Genomic DNA, 16330 nt, shown 5'->3' on the forward strand with positions numbered 1-16330 from the left:
CACACAATAAAGGAAGACCTAAATAAATAGAAAGATATTCAGTATCCTAGATTATTTTACAATAACAGATTAAAAAAAAGACTAACAATAGGGACAGAACCTGTGATTTCATTGGTATAGGGAACTATCTACTAGATGAGAAAACTTCTTCTTACAATGACGGTTGATATCTTTCCTACAAATTATAGAGTTGCCTAGAGGAGTAAAATGATTGCCCCATTACATAGCCAGTATATGTGAGATATAGGATTTAAAAGTCTTCCTGTTTTTGAGGTCAGCTATATACTTTTTATACTATACCGGTGTTACCAAGTTATTCAGATTTAATGCTGCAACATTCAAATTAACATAATAACAATTCATATAGAGTAGCAAAATGTCAATCATTTCAAAGGAAATTTTAAAAATTACTAAGGAATGAGGTCTAGCATTACTAGAGCTAAAATTATATAATAAATAAATACAAGCTATCTGGTATTTGGCAAAAACTTTTTTAATGTAGATTGACCAATGAGTAGATTTGTGGCTGCTTTGATATTCTTATAGCACTGGTCTGAATTTGTCTTTTCCTTGCCTGTCAGGTAAAATACACACTTTTCTAGCATTTAAAGCCATTCAAAATTTAGCTTCAAGCTTTCTAGAATTATTTAATATTACCTACCTCCTCTATGTAATATACATTCCAACCAAACTGGCCTAATTGCTTCTCCTCATAGATGACATGCTGTCTCCTGTCTCTGTGTCTTCTCACTTGTTTTTCAATTGCTGTGGTGCTCTCCTTCCTTTCTTCCATCTCTTAGAATCCATAGTTTCATTTTAAACAGCTCAAATGACATCTTTTCAGATTTTCTCTGATTCTCACCACTAACTGTCAATGTTCCCTACTCCCCCAACAAAGTAACTTGTATATGTTGTGTATTTATTTATTTTGTTGTTTCCTTCTAATAAAATGTAAGCTCAGTGAGGTCAGAAACAACTTTTATTTTTGCCCTGCACATTGTAAAAATTTAATAAATGCTTGGTGAATTCAATAGATGAGATAAGCAAGACTTACAAGGAAATACATACAACAATCTAGTATTAAATATAACAAAAAACACAAATAATTGGGAAATAACTTTTTTTTCTTTTGCTATGCTAATTTTCTTTTTTTCTTTTTAAAATTAATTTATTTATTTTTAGTTTGCAACATTCACTTCCACAAGATTTTGAGTTCCAAATTTTTTCCCATCTTGTCCCTCCCCAAACCCCAAGATGGCATGCATTCTGAATGCTCCTTCTAATCTGCCCTCCCTTCTATCTCTCCCTCCCTTTTCTTATCCCCTTCACCTTCAATTTTCCTATAGGGCAGGATAGATTTCTATACCCCATTTCCTGTATATCTTATTTCCCAGTTGCATGTGAGAACAATTTTTTTTAACTTTTGTTTTTAAAACTTTGGGTTCCAAATTTTCTCCTTTACTCCCTCCCCACTCACCCTCATTAAGAAGGCAAGCAACTTGATATAGATTATACATGTGTAGTCACGCAAAACACTTTCATAGTAGTCATGTTGTGGAAAACTAACTATATTGCCCTTCATCCTATCCAGCCCCCATTTATTCTATTGTGTCTTTTAACCTTGTCCCTCCTCAGAAGTGTTTGTTTCTGATTACCCCCTTCCCCAATCTTCCCTCCCCTCTATCATCTCCCTGCTGTCTTGACCCTTCCCCCCTATTTTCCTGTAAGGTAAGATAGATTTCCTTACCCAATTGAGTGTGTACGTTATTATCTACTTAAGCCAAACCTGATGAGAATAAGATTTACTCATTCCCTCTCACCTTTCTCCATTTCCCCTCCACTGTAAAAGCCTTTTCTTGTCTGTTTTATGTGAGGCAATTTACCCCCATTCTACCTCTCCCTTTCTCCTTCTCTAATCCTTTCTCACACCTTTATTTTATTCTCCAGATATCACCCCTTCATCTTCAACACACTCTGTGCCCTCTATTTATCTGTCTGTCCATCTATCTATCTATCTATCTATCTATCTATCTATCTATCTACCTATCTATATCTATATATACATACATACATATAATTTTTCTCTAACTACTCTAATGCTGACAAAGGACTCATGAGTTATAAATATCATCTTTCCATGTAGAATGTAAACAGTTCAACCTTAATAAGACTCTTATGATTTCTCTTTCCTGTTTACCTCTTCATGTTTCTCTTGAGTCTTGTATCTGAAAGTCAAATTTTCTATTCAGCTCTGGTCTTTTCATCAAGAATGCTTGAAAGTCCTCTATTTCACTGAATATCCATTTTTTCCCTTGAAGGATTATGCTCAGTTTTGCTGGGTAGGTGATTCTGGGTGAAATTTTATTCAATAAGAATTGCTGAGGAAATTGGATAGAAAGCTGATGGAAAATAGGTTAATACCAACATGTTACATTATATACCATATTTATCCAAATCAATAAAAAATAAAGTATAAAAGAATAAAATAAATAAAACCACAAACTACACAAAAAAAGGAGGACAGAAATTGTTATTTTATATATTTTACACATGTGGATGGGGATGAATTTTCAATTCACTACAGCAAGTAATTATTAAGTACCTAGTTTATGTACCATTCTGTGCAGGCACTAGGGAGTAAAAGGCAAAAATAAAATGAAATAAAATAAAATAAAATAATCCCAGTTCTCAAGGAGGTTTTTTTTTAAGAGTAGAACATCTATACAGAGAAGTAAAACTAAAATTCTACGATGTCATGAAAGCCTATGATTTTAAATTTTCATGTGGCTGGAAAGAAAATATGCTTTAGAAAATACAGGTATTTTCCATGGGTATAATTTGCAACCCACCTACACCTTCTCATATTGCACAAATCTTGCCTGTGGTTTTGTATAAGGGACTCTCAAAAACCTTTTCTTGTGTCAGGTCTTAGTGAAGGTGTCACCTTTTCTATGAAGCCTTCCCTGATTTTCCCCTCAAACCACTCCATTGTTAGTACTTAAGTTGTCCTATATTTACTTATATAAGTTGTATCCATTTTGTGGATATCAGGTTCTATGAAGGCAAAGGCTGTTTAATTTTTGTTCTTAAATTCCCAGGATCTGGCATAGTGCTCTGTACAAAGTAGGTGCTTTAAAAAATATTTATTAAATTGAATTGGGGACCTTCTCAATATACTGGAGAAGGCCTTTCCCTGGTTCTTTTACTATTCTGTAGGAACCAGTGCAGCAATCAAGCTGTCCATCTGTTTTTCCTTACTTTTGCAACATGACATTCCCACTTCATTTTCCAGTCATATAGATCCTTGATAATGTTTTTCACACCATGTCTCACATGTAAGTCATCAATAGGGACACACTACAGATTTTTTACACCCTCCATGTGTCTTTCTATTGCCCTCTGGGTCACAATTTTGATTCTTCTAACATTATAGTATTTGATGAATCACAGGCAGATAACATCATCAGGAAAATATTGTAGTGGAAAAGATAGACTTTAGAAACGCTTGTGATTGTGCAAAGACCAGGGTTGAGATTAGGCTATAATTGTATTGCTCACTGGGAAGTGATCCCAGCAATTAGTACACTAAATAGAAAGTGGCCTTGAATATAGAATCTCAAGTGAAAACTATAATGGAGCCTCCTGGGGAAGCTGAAAGAGCTCATTTGATGAAAGTGCTATAATCCTCCCCCTCAGAAGAGAAGTTTGCTGATCAGATCACAATTTCACTGTATGATAAACAGAATGTTGGGTGGCCCTGAATATTGTCAGAAAGGAAAAAAATAGATGGAATGGAGACATGAGGCTTAGAAAAGAGCAATAGACATATGATGCTTAATGAGGAACAATGGATTCATGATAAACAAAAAAAAATTATTAATTTCTTCTTACATGCCAGGAACTGTACTAGATGATGAAGATACAAATACAAAAAATGAATCAATCCCTATAGGCAAGGAATTTACATTCTAATGGGGAGAAATTGATATCATATTTAAGTAAGCACAAGATAAAAATGAAGAGAATAAAAACAAAGAAATTAAATGCAAAATAGATAGGGTTGGTATTAGCAGTCAGTGGAATCAGGGAAAGCTTCATATAGAATATAGTACTTGAAAGAAAAGAGAGGATCTATGAGGTAGCAGTAAGAAGAACATTTTATTCAGCAGCTTATGTTTAAGACCAGCAGAAGCAGAGAGTAGGAATAATCAAGAGCTGAAGTTTGTCAAGAGATAAGTAGCATAGAATGGAGAAATGAAAGATTGGAGAAGAGAGGGCATTATAGACTTGAAATGCCTAATTATAGAAGCTGTAACATTAATTAATGCATTGAACAGTTAATTGATTTATCAGTTGTTGGTCAATCAGGCAATTGCTCCATCAACAAATATTTATTAAAAGCTTACTATATTACAGGCATTGGGGATACAAAGAAAAAGTTAAAACAATTTCTGCTCTCAAGGACCATCAATAATGAGGCACAATGCAATGAGCAAAATATCCAAAATTCAAGCCTGAATATATAGATATAGATATAGATACAGATACAGATACAGATACAGATACAGATACAGATACAGATACAGATACAGATACAGATACAGATATAGATATAGATATAGATATAGATATAGATACAGATACAGATACAGATATAGATATAGATATAGATATAGATATAGATATAGATATAGATATAGATATAGATATTCCCACTAGTATATATATATATATGGACAGAGAGCACAGGGTGAGTTGAATACGAAGGGATGATATGTATAAAAGAAAATTAAGAGGTGAATGGAATGTGCTGGTAGAGAAAGGGAAAGGTAGAATGGGGTAAATTGTCTCACATAAAAGAGGCAAGTAAAAGCTTTTACAATGGAGGGGAAGCAGGGGGAGGTGATAGGGAATTAGTGAACCTTACTCTCATGGGATTTGGCTTAAGGAGGGAATAACATACAAACTCAATTGGCTATGGAAATCTATCTTACCCTACAGGAAAAAAAGGGGGAAGGGGATAAGAGAGGAGGGGATCATATAAGGGGAAGTTGTAATCAGAAGCAAATGCTTTTGAGGAGGGACAGGGTCAAAGGAGAGACTAGAATAAATGGGGGGTGGGATAGGACAAAGGGAGACATAATTTTTCACAACATGGCTATTAAGGAAGTGTTTGCATGACTACACAAGTATAACCGATATCGAATAGCTTGTCTTCTCAATGAAGGTGGATGGGGATGGAGGAAGGGAGAGAATTTGGAACTCAAAGTTTTTAAAATGAATGTTAAAAATTGTTTTTACATGCAACTGGGGAATAAGATATACAGGCAAAGGTGTATAGAAATCTATTCTGCCCTACAAGAAAATAGAAGGGGAAGGGGATAAGAGAAGGGGGAGGGGTGATAGAAGGGAGGGCAGATTGGGGGAAAGGGTATTCAGAATGCACACCATCTTGGGGTGGAGAAGGAAGAGATGGGGAGAAAATTTGGAACTCAAAATTTTATGAAAATGAATTTTCCTTTAGAAAACTGTTCATATGCTTTACTTCACAATTGCATAAGTGTTATCTTCAGTACTATCTTAATTTACTGTATCCATCCACTATGGGGGATGTGGAAGTTACAGTGGTTCATAATCTTTCCCCTGGCAAGGGGGTACTACAATTTTCACAGCCAATTGCTTTATACAATGGCAATGAAGCTCTTTCTGTGCTGCTCATGGAAAGTAGTAGATACCCAGGCTGCTATATCTTTTCTTTGGACTCCTCTTTCCAATGAAATCTTCTCTGACTTCCTTTTTTTCCTTCAACTACAACAATATTACTATTGCTGGATTTTTAAAAAATACCTGAAACACTTTAATAAATTGGCTTCCTTACCAACATTTAGCACTTTTTGTCTTCTAGAATGACCCTTATTAAAAACAACCACAACCAACAATCTGTGAAGGTCACACTCATTTTTTTTTTTACCAAGCCTTTGAAGAGACTGGAGATGAGTTGAAAACACAGTCCAAGGAGATATGTCTATGGGTGGCAGACTAGAGGCTTTGAAAGTTGGTGCAGGCAACCACACTAGGGATCAGACCCTAACACTGTGTATGTCAAGAGTACCTGCAAAAATAATGGAAGAGAAGGGGTGAAAAGAGGTATTAGTATTAGTGTCTCCTGGGGATCAGACCATGATCTAAACACAAGTGGTACACATTCTGGACAACAGGCAAACCAGAGTATCATTAGAAGCAACTACCAAAGGGTTTGAGCAAGCAAAGGGCCAAAATAAGGACAGACTTTTGTGCACAAATCTTATCACCAAAGGTATGAATGACTGGATTGACAAATTGAAAGAAAATAGCTGGAAAACAAGTAAAAATAAAGATGTGCACAGAGACCAATTCATTAAACAGGTATGTACCTGCTCATTCAAAAGTTGAAGACAATGCTGACGCTCAAAGATTAGACAGAAGAACAACTAGAAAGAAATGAGAAGATTCAATCAATACTTGCAGTTGGTGAAATTTGGTTCAAAGTGTCATTCTATGGGGGCAGCTAGGTGGTGCAGTGGATAGAGCACTGGCCTTGGATTTAGGAGGACCTGAGTTCAAATCCGGCCTCAGACACATAACACTTACAAGCTGTGTGATCATGGGCAAGTGACTTAACACCATTGCCTAGCCAAAAAATAAAAAATAAAAAAAAATAAAGTGTCATTCTATAACCCTGTAATATAATCTCCAAATCATTTTCTCTTTGTCTTTTCCTCCCTTGCATTGGAGCTGTCTTCCATGGTTATCTTTGGTCATTTTCTTCATATTCTTTCTCAGTTTTTCTAGGTGCCATTTTAATTTTTCTTCAATAATATAAACAAAAAATACTATATACTATGTACTATACTATAAACAACTGTTCATATGTACTACTAATAAGAGAAAGTTCGATAATCTCATCTCTGTCAGATTCAACTTTGACTTGCTCAACTCTTCTCCCAGATCACCTAGAAACCAGTCCAGACTGCTTGACTGCACACATGACTTGGGGTAATGGGAGTCACCAATAATTCAGGTAAAATAGACTGTGAAACAAACCTTGCCATCTGCCCTGACACTGATTTCTAAGCACTTCTTGGCTTTACCATTTTTCCTGCTTGTATGCTCTACAGTATCCCAATATTATGTGACCTTTTGACAATCTAAAGATGCCTGTCTGGGCCATGTAATCTGCCCCTTTGGTGCATTTTTATGGCTTTCATGACTTAGAACTCTTAAAAGTCCTTTCGTTTACCCAGCAACTGAACTTTCTAATATGTTGTCTTCTCCTTCTCCACCCCAAGTGTGAACTTGACTATTGACTGTCTTTTCATAGTTGTCATCCATCCCCAGTGCTGAGCATAGCACTTGGAACTTAGTAGGAATAGGAATTCGATAAATGGTTTTTTTTTCCACTTGAAGAAAAGAAAAACCACAACCACAGGCACAACAACAACAATAAGAATAACAACAGCTTTGTAATCTTTAATAAAAGAGGCAGTGTTGTGTAATATAAAAAGTTGATCATAGACTCAGAAGAATCATATTGAAGCCCTACATCTGACACATACTACCTTTATTACCCTGGTTGAGTCACTTAATTCCACAGTATTCTTGGCAATTCTCTCAGACTGAGCTGATGGACCCCTTTGACACTCTGGTAAAGCTTATGGATCTTAAATTCATAATTATTTACAATTATGTTGAATCTATCCAATCTATTCACATATCACAAGGTTAAGAAAATGTTCTCTAAAACTCTAAATTGCAGAGAAGATGAAATCACAGGTCTATTCTCTATCTCCCATCTTTAATAATAATAATAAAAAAAGACCAACTCTTTTGATAGTAAGTTGGGGGGGCAGTGAAGAAATGGGTCAGTGAAGATGTAAGAGTTCAATAATTACCATACAAAGAAAACTTGCACATAATAAGTGGTAACCTGCAAGGTGTCCCAAAAATCTTAGTTCAATTTTATGCTCTAATAGGAACTGTATTAAGGAGGATACAAATTGCATGAGATTAAATACATCAACACATACATAAATGACACAAAAAGAAGGCAGGTCAATAATGTTGTGAGAATGAAATACAAGGTGTAGACAGTCCAAATGGTATAAGGACTTACTCCAAGATATTAAAAGAATGAGAGGAAGATCTCCCATGTATTTCCTGTATACTTTGCTTCTGGAAAGGATTTACAATTCAATGCCTTATGGATCAACTCCCCATCCCTTTGATTCTTCATATAAAAACTACCTCCCTTCCTTGGTCAACATTCTCTCTTGCATATTGTCTCCTTCTATTAGGTATGGGCTATTGTAAGTTTCTTGAGGGAAGAGACTGTCTCATTTTTTAATTTGCAGTCTCACTGCTCAGTATGTCACTGTGTAAGTGCTGAACAACTGCTTCATTGTTTATTCATTCCTCATTTATTCTATAGAAGATTTATGCAGAAAGCTTAAGCAATATTTGCATAGGATGATGAGGTGTGCAGGGGTTGCTATCTACATTTGTAGAGGATGTAATGGTGATGAGAATGATGATAAGAATATGTGACAGTTATTTAAAGTTTGCAACACTTTACATAAATTATTTAAATTAAACTTCACAATAAGCCTGTGAAGTAGGTTATTATAGGTATTTCCCCATTTTTACCTATGAAGAAACTGAGTCTCAGGTTAAGTAACTCACTTATTTATACTTGATGAAATCACTCACTAAAATAAAAGTAAGGAGTACTTAAAATTCTCTCACAGGAAGACAGACCATATGTGTATGTGTGTGTATGTTTGTGTGTGTGTCTGTGTATATGTATGTATATGCATATGTATATGTGTGTGTCTGTACGTAGAGTGTCCCAAAACTTTTATGTTTCATCTATTAAAGCTTAAAACTTCACTGAGACTTTTGGGATATCTTGTATATGGGTTTATATTTGTATAATAAGTATAAAACATATATAATATATATAAAATAAAATGTATAATATAAATAAATATATGTCTATGTATAATATGTATTAAAAGTAATATGTATTGTGTCCATGCATAATATGTATAAAACAAAATTAGTATGCATAATGTCTATGAATAGTATGTAAAAAACACCTTTTTAAAAAAAGCAGTGAAAAGGAGCTGTTTTCAGGAGTGAATAACAAGAAATTTTGTTCTCTCTCAAGTGTAAAAAATATGTCAATTACTCTTGCAATTTTAGAATCAAAGCTATGAAAATAAACCTATCAGTGACAAATAAAAACCTTTAGTATCAGAAAAAACAGAATTCAATAATTACTTCCCTTTTGGCTATGGGACGGCCTACATTAAAAAGAAAAGATAGGAAAAGAAAAGTGAAGAAAATCACTTTTGATTAATCTCTACAGAATATAGTTAATAACAATTTGATATTTAACCCACATTTAGAACAATTTCTTTTCTTCTTTCTGCTATTCTTTAATTTACCTTCCTCAGGCCTACATACTAAATTAATTCAAGTTAAGTCTGATGACCACCGTTTCATTCATACAGATAAGACGTCTTAAGGCAAATTTTATGTGATGTGATGAGAAAATACAAGAGGAGTTTCTGTCTCAATTAACAGTTTTGTCTAGAGTTGATTCACCTACTTCTGCCACGCTGTCAGACAGTATAGTTCAGAAACAACCTGATAACTTGTTTGTTCCCCTGTAACCCACTAAACAGTTTAGGTTTTTCATAGACACCAAAGCTGCTCCTTTAAATGAAGCCTGTAGGTTGGAAAAACATAACAGCATATCTAAACAGACTGCTGAGTACTGTTCTGAAGCATAGCATATGCCGACACATGCTGTGAGAAAACTATTCTTACCTCAACTTTAAAAATTTCTCTTAATACCTTGCTCATTTGAATAGAAAAGGCCAAATGGCCTAGGGGAGATAGATGTCCAATTTACATTGCTCCAGGAAAGCAGTGGGGAGAGGAGAATAGCACAGGTGCTAGGGGTGGTTATTGGATGAAGGTGTCACCCATGAAATGACAAGAATTGACTTTTTACAGATCCACCTTCCAGCTGCTGGTAACTGAGCTGTACAATTCCTTGGCTGACTTCCTAATAAACTACAGGTGGGCGAGGGTGGAGGTTATGCCATTACAAATCATCATCTGTTAGATCAAAGTGCAGAGGGAAGAACTGCAGGTGTGCAGTATTAATAGCTACATTTATCTCTCCAGTCATTTAATAATTACTTCTAGTGTGGCTTCCATGTAGCACACTGCCTCACGGAGTCAGAGAGCATTTCTGATGAAGTTTAATGTGTTCCATGCTGGCCTGGTTCTCTGTGCTAAGTATATTCTGTGCATGCTCCTTTTCCTAATAAGGCCCTAGAAATGTTGAAATAGTCATAAGAACCACTCACTAGTTAGTTGCCATTAAGGATGCACTCAAGGAGTTCTTCCTTCCAAATTCACCCTATGTCCTAATAAAAGAAGTGTGATTCATCCAGTGTTTAGAAGTCTCTTTGCATTTGAGATGGATATGCTTAACTGTTTAGGAGCAAATGAATAAGAATTGTTATATACTTCCAAATTAATTTTCAAAAATACATTATTTTATTAATGATTTTTAAAAGATTATCATTTCTCAGTTACTCCCCTCACCACACATAGAATCCTCATTTTTTTTTTTGGTGAGGCAATTGTGGTTAAGTGACTTGCCCAGAGTCACATGGCTAAGTCAGTGTTATGTGAGAATCCTCATTTTCAAAAAGAACCAAAATTAGGAAAAAAAATGCTTTGGCTATATCTGACATAAATTTGACAAAGTACGCTTTATTTTGCACCAAGTCCACAATCTCTCTGCCAAAAGGAGAGAGGCATGTGTCACAATTAAATTCTGAGAGACTAATCTCCAGGTATTATTTATTGATTTATTAATTAGTTTAGCAAATAATTAATAAACCTGGGTCAGTCATCTCTTGGTGATCAAAGATCCCAAGGGAACATCCAAAGCCATCTTAAATCCAGGTCTATCTTCATTACAGCACATTATTGGGTTCTCCCCTGACAAGAAAAAGGCAACTCTGATTGGTGGGCACTTAATGAGGAGGTGGCTAAGATCTCTCAACTCCTCCCAATTACTTCATCAATGTTGGAGGGAGGGTAAGAGGGAGCCAGTTTAGAAATGAGGTCAAGAAATTCAGTAGCTTCTAGAAATCTGGGCAAGGAAAACCAACCTGCTTAGGATCTCTCTGGATTTGTTTATCTTTTGTAGACCAGGTCACCCAAACTTTTATTAGAAATTGAGTCACTTCTTAGTAGCATGGAGCAGCTCAGGTTGGCTTTTGTTTATTGGGCAAAAAAATCAAGAGTCCTTGCCAAGGAAGATGTCTTGGGGGCTGGTAATCATTGTGTTCCTCAACTAGGGAGAGGTCTCTTTTGAGCTAAGAGATAGATGAAATGATACAGGTTAATATTAATAATCAAGAGATGTAACATTAAAACTAATTTTCCTCACATGCTTTACTGTTATTACTCTGAATTAAAGGTTGATGACTTCATTGATCAGATTTCTCATATCTTTTGGCATGGTTTTTATTTTTGTTATTACCGGGATTGTCTAAATTGTTTTCTTGATTCTGCTTATTTCTCTCTCTGTCAGTTCATACAAGTCTTCTCACAATTCTGTAAATTCCTCATAGTCATAATTTCTTACTGTTCAATAATTTAATTGCATTTGTATGTCACAATGTATTCAGCCATTCTCCAAGTGATATATACCTACTTTTTCTTTGCTAACACACAAAGTAGTGATAGAAATATTTTTGTATATATAGAATCTTTCCTTCTATCTTTGGTCTCCTTGAAACTAAAGTGATATTGTCTAGGCATGTCCAGGGATGGTATTGCTGAGTCAAATAGTATATGGAGTTTAATAGTTTCATAGATCAACCATTAACTGGCACTGTTAATATCACTTTAACTCTATTCAACTCTAAGAATTTGAAACTGGGCAATCCCATTCTCACTGTCATGAATATGTGCCCGGTGGGGGAGGGGTGGGGGGAGAAGTGCTGAACAAGTCCCAGGCTTTCTATGGTTCTCAGAGACTGAGGGACTTGTGTTTCTAAACTATCTCTTTCCAGAGCTCAGCCCTTACTCTTTGAAAATTACTGTGGGTTTATCAAATCAGAAATCAGCTCTTGAGCTCCCACCTTCTGGCAAAATGATGTATTTCATTGGCTTTAATTATTTCTTTGGGTCCTAGTCATGTGACTTGGGATAATGGAGTCATTCTTCCCATAAGCCTACAAGTATGCCTAACTTCATATAGTATTTACTCCTGGCATAGTAACTGAAAAAATAAATATGACAAAAACCATGCACAATAGCAATAAAACAATGAAAGCAATATAGCACAAAACTTTCATCTGTTAAGATGTTCCTGTAGCCTCTCTCAGACTCTGGTCATTTCACAGAACACATAAGATGCTTATAATCCAAAAGTTCTATGAAAATCACAATAAGTCTACTTGTCTTCCCATTGCCAGCAGAGAAGATGCAAAGTATAAAATGCAACACAGTTCCTATTCAATGTGTCACTTATGTACACAGACAATTATCAGATGATTCAATAGCTCTTCAGGAACTGGACCTGAGTGACACACAGGAGGACAAGGGCCCAAAATGTAGGAGATTTGGAATCTATCTCTGACATGTATTCATAGACTAGAGTGAAGGCAGAAGCTCTCCAAAATTGTGTTTTTCTCAATTCTGTCCTGCTGCTGCTGGCAGAGAACTCCAATATTTTCTCACCGGCTCTTACTTCCTTGATGCCTCCATTTTTGTCCCTGGTTCTGATAACCATCTACAGCAATGCTGCACAACTTCTTATGACAAATTACCTCTATTGTATCTTATTCCTAAAGTAAAAGCACAACTCTACTCAATGTTGGGAGAAGAAAAGACAGAGAAAAGGGATCCTATAGTTTCAGAATCAAAATTATTTTGAAATGAAGTTGAAGGTCTATCAATGATTTATCAGTGTGTCTCCTTAAATTACAGAATTATGTTTGTATTACCATATAAAAATCAATAAGATGGTGGGTTTGGCACTTTCATGGAATCCCATTAAGTCTCAAAACCTCCTTCCAAAAAAAAAAGGCAAGAAGGTATTTAGGTGACAAATATAGAGCAACTATAAAGTAAATTCATGGGACAAAGGGAAGAGAATATGAACAAGCTAAAATCCTTATGAATGAGCAATGTGGAACACTAAGAGTTTAAGCAGTGTCCCTCTTCTACAGGTACCATATAAGATCTTAGATTTGGAGCTTAACAAGACTTCTGAGCCCAGGTGGTTCATTCTAGAAAATACACTGATTCATCATTAGGGTTGTTCTGTCTTCATGTATGAAGTAACTGAGACCTGAGGAACTTAAACCACTTGACCAAGGTCACATAGGTAGTATCCTGGCAGAGACACAAACCAATTCACTGGTTTGTGTTGGGGTCTGTGAAGACCTTTCTAGCTCTGGGTCTATGATTCTATGATATCCTATGATCCAGGAGATTAATGGTATTTTTTTTAAAGGACAGAGAAAAAAAAAACCCTGATGTACATGGTTAAAAATAAAGATCTTCAAAAGACTTTTTTAAAAATTACACAAGAAGATAAAGATGTAAGAGGAACTTGAAACATACCAGTGGAGGTAGAAGAATAGAACTTAAACACAATGAACTGAACTGCACAACTCCCTAAAGGTAAGCCAATGTATTTTGTGAAATTTAATCGCAAGGTTGTAAAATGCTTTAATAGGGAGAAGGGAGGTAGAACACAGAGGGAAATAGGTGATGTACATTGATGTACATTGATATACAGTGATCAAATCTGTGGGTGACTAGCAAAAGAAATGTGATTCTTATAATTTTCAGCAAGAAAAGGGATGGCAAGACAAAGGGAGACTAGAAAGAATGTTTGAATCTAGGGGAATCAAAAGAGGAGGTGCTAAATCCAAAGAAGAGAAGTCCCGCTAGGGAAAATTCACAAAGTAGCAAAAGTTATATGAGAGGTGGAGACTTCATGATGAGTTTAAAGTGACCTAGTAAACTGAAAGACCACATTCTCTGAGATACTGTTGTGTCTCTATGCACAACATTGAGGCACAGAATAAGGGGTATATGAGTTCCTAGAAACAGCTAGCTACAACAAGGAAAGTGTGGTAGGAAGGTAGACATACAGAAATAGTTAGTATGTCTAAGAGAAAGGAAAATGATCACAAGGTGGGGGGCCTGGAGGATAGAATTGAGCCATATGATTTGGAAAGCAGAGTAATTCTACCACATGGCAAGGCTTCTACTCATCCTTCACACACTGATACCTCCATTAACAAAGCACAACAAGAAAATTGGGATGATGGGGCACATTTTTAAAAGGCAAAAACAGAAATTGATTAGAAGGAGCTCAAACCCAATACTTTAGAATTTTTAGCTACATGGAACACAGATTTTTAAAAGAAAAATAATGGAATAAATAGACTGCATACAAGAAAATATACTTCAGAATAGATTAGAAGGAAAGATAATAAAGAGAACAGAGCAAAGAAAAAAACTTCTTAGAGAAATCAGGAAAAAATATTAACAAATATAAGTATTTGAAGGAAAGAACAGAAAGGAATATTTTTAACTAGCCACATAAATGTAAGAGAAAAAGGGAATAGAGGAAGAGGGGAAGAAAGAGATAACTAAATAGACAAAAGAAACAGTAATAAATAAATAAATAAAACTGGGAAAAAAAGGTTGATAAACAGGAGCCAAGGCAGAATACAGTGGGGCAATAGAGTTGCATCAAAGTATTTTAAACAAAACTAAACTTATGGATAAAATATTGGTTTAAAAGAGGAGAGGAATAAAATAAAGCTTTTTTATTTTGAGGAGGAAAGCACGAATCTAAATCTAATGATGTGTGAATTGAAAATAGAATAAACAATAAAATGAGAGTCTGGCAATATGGATAAGAAAATAATACCCCAAATTTTGGTTTACTTATTTTTTTATTAGAAACACATCAAAACCACAAAACACAAACACACACACACACACACACACACACACACAGAGGGAAAAAAACACGTTAAAGCTTGGAACAAAATTTGTAATGCATCAAGTGAATCCAATAAAGCAGGAATTGCAATCAAACCCAAATAAAATTCACAATATCAATGGAAATAAACAAGGAAATTACATCACACTCAAATGAAGAGTCAACACTATACCAATATCAATATTAAATAGATATGCAACAAATGTTATGGCATGAAAATTCATAAAGGAAAAAATAACTGAATTACCAAAAAATAGTAACAATAATAGCAAGAGACTTTAATGTTCCTCTCTCAGAGCTGGGCAAACATAGCAAAAACAAAGAAAGAAAAAAACCTGTTGAATCAAAGCCCTCTCCCTCCCTCCTCCCTACACAAAAAACCGATAAAAACAAAACTAAGACCTTATTCCTTAAAAAGTTTAACAAAATTGATAAAGCTTTAGCCAACTCATTACAAACAAGGAGGGCAATCAAATGAACATGATAAAAAAATGAACAAGGAGAAATTATGGCAGGAAAAAATGAAAATAATTATCAAAATATATGATATATCATTATATTCAAGGAAAACAGAAAATTAAAAAGAAATTAAAGATTATTCATAAAAGTTCAAAATTCCCAAATTTATAGAGCAGCAGGAAAGATCAAACAGCTTATAAATAAATTTACCAAAGAACAAATATATTTTGGTCTAGATGTTCTCATAGGAACAATTAACACTTATACAATATATATTATTTCCAAAAATTGATACAGATACATTCCTATCACATTCATTTTTTAAGATAAATTTGGTCCTAATGCTAAACCAGGAAGGATAAAACAAATAAAGGGAAATATATAGCTGTATTAAGATATAAAATACATGTCTTAACCATACAGCTAGCATTATTTGAAAAACATTAAGAGTTCTCTAAGTAAATTCAGAAGCAAATTGAGGGTGTTCTCTTACTCCTTTGTTATTTGATATAGTTCTCAAAATGCTGTAATAGCAATAAGGAATCAGAAAAAAAAAGTTAAAGCATAAATATACAAAGAGGAGAGAAAGTTATCCCTATTTCTAAATGACAAGATGACTTACTTAGACAGTGCTGAAAAATCAGTAAGGAAATTAACCAACAGAATAGGCTCAAAAAAACTATAGGTCATAAAAAGATCCACAAAGATCAGCAGCATTTCTGTATAGCAATAACAAAATCCAGTAAAAAATAATATAAAGTTCCTTTCAAA

The sequence above is a fragment of the Phascolarctos cinereus genome, unplaced genomic scaffold, assembly GCF_003287225.1.
Source record: "Phascolarctos cinereus isolate Bilbo 61053 unplaced genomic scaffold, phaCin_HiC Scaffold_7;HRSCAF=346, whole genome shotgun sequence".
Taxonomy (NCBI): domain Eukaryota; kingdom Metazoa; phylum Chordata; class Mammalia; order Diprotodontia; family Phascolarctidae; genus Phascolarctos; species Phascolarctos cinereus.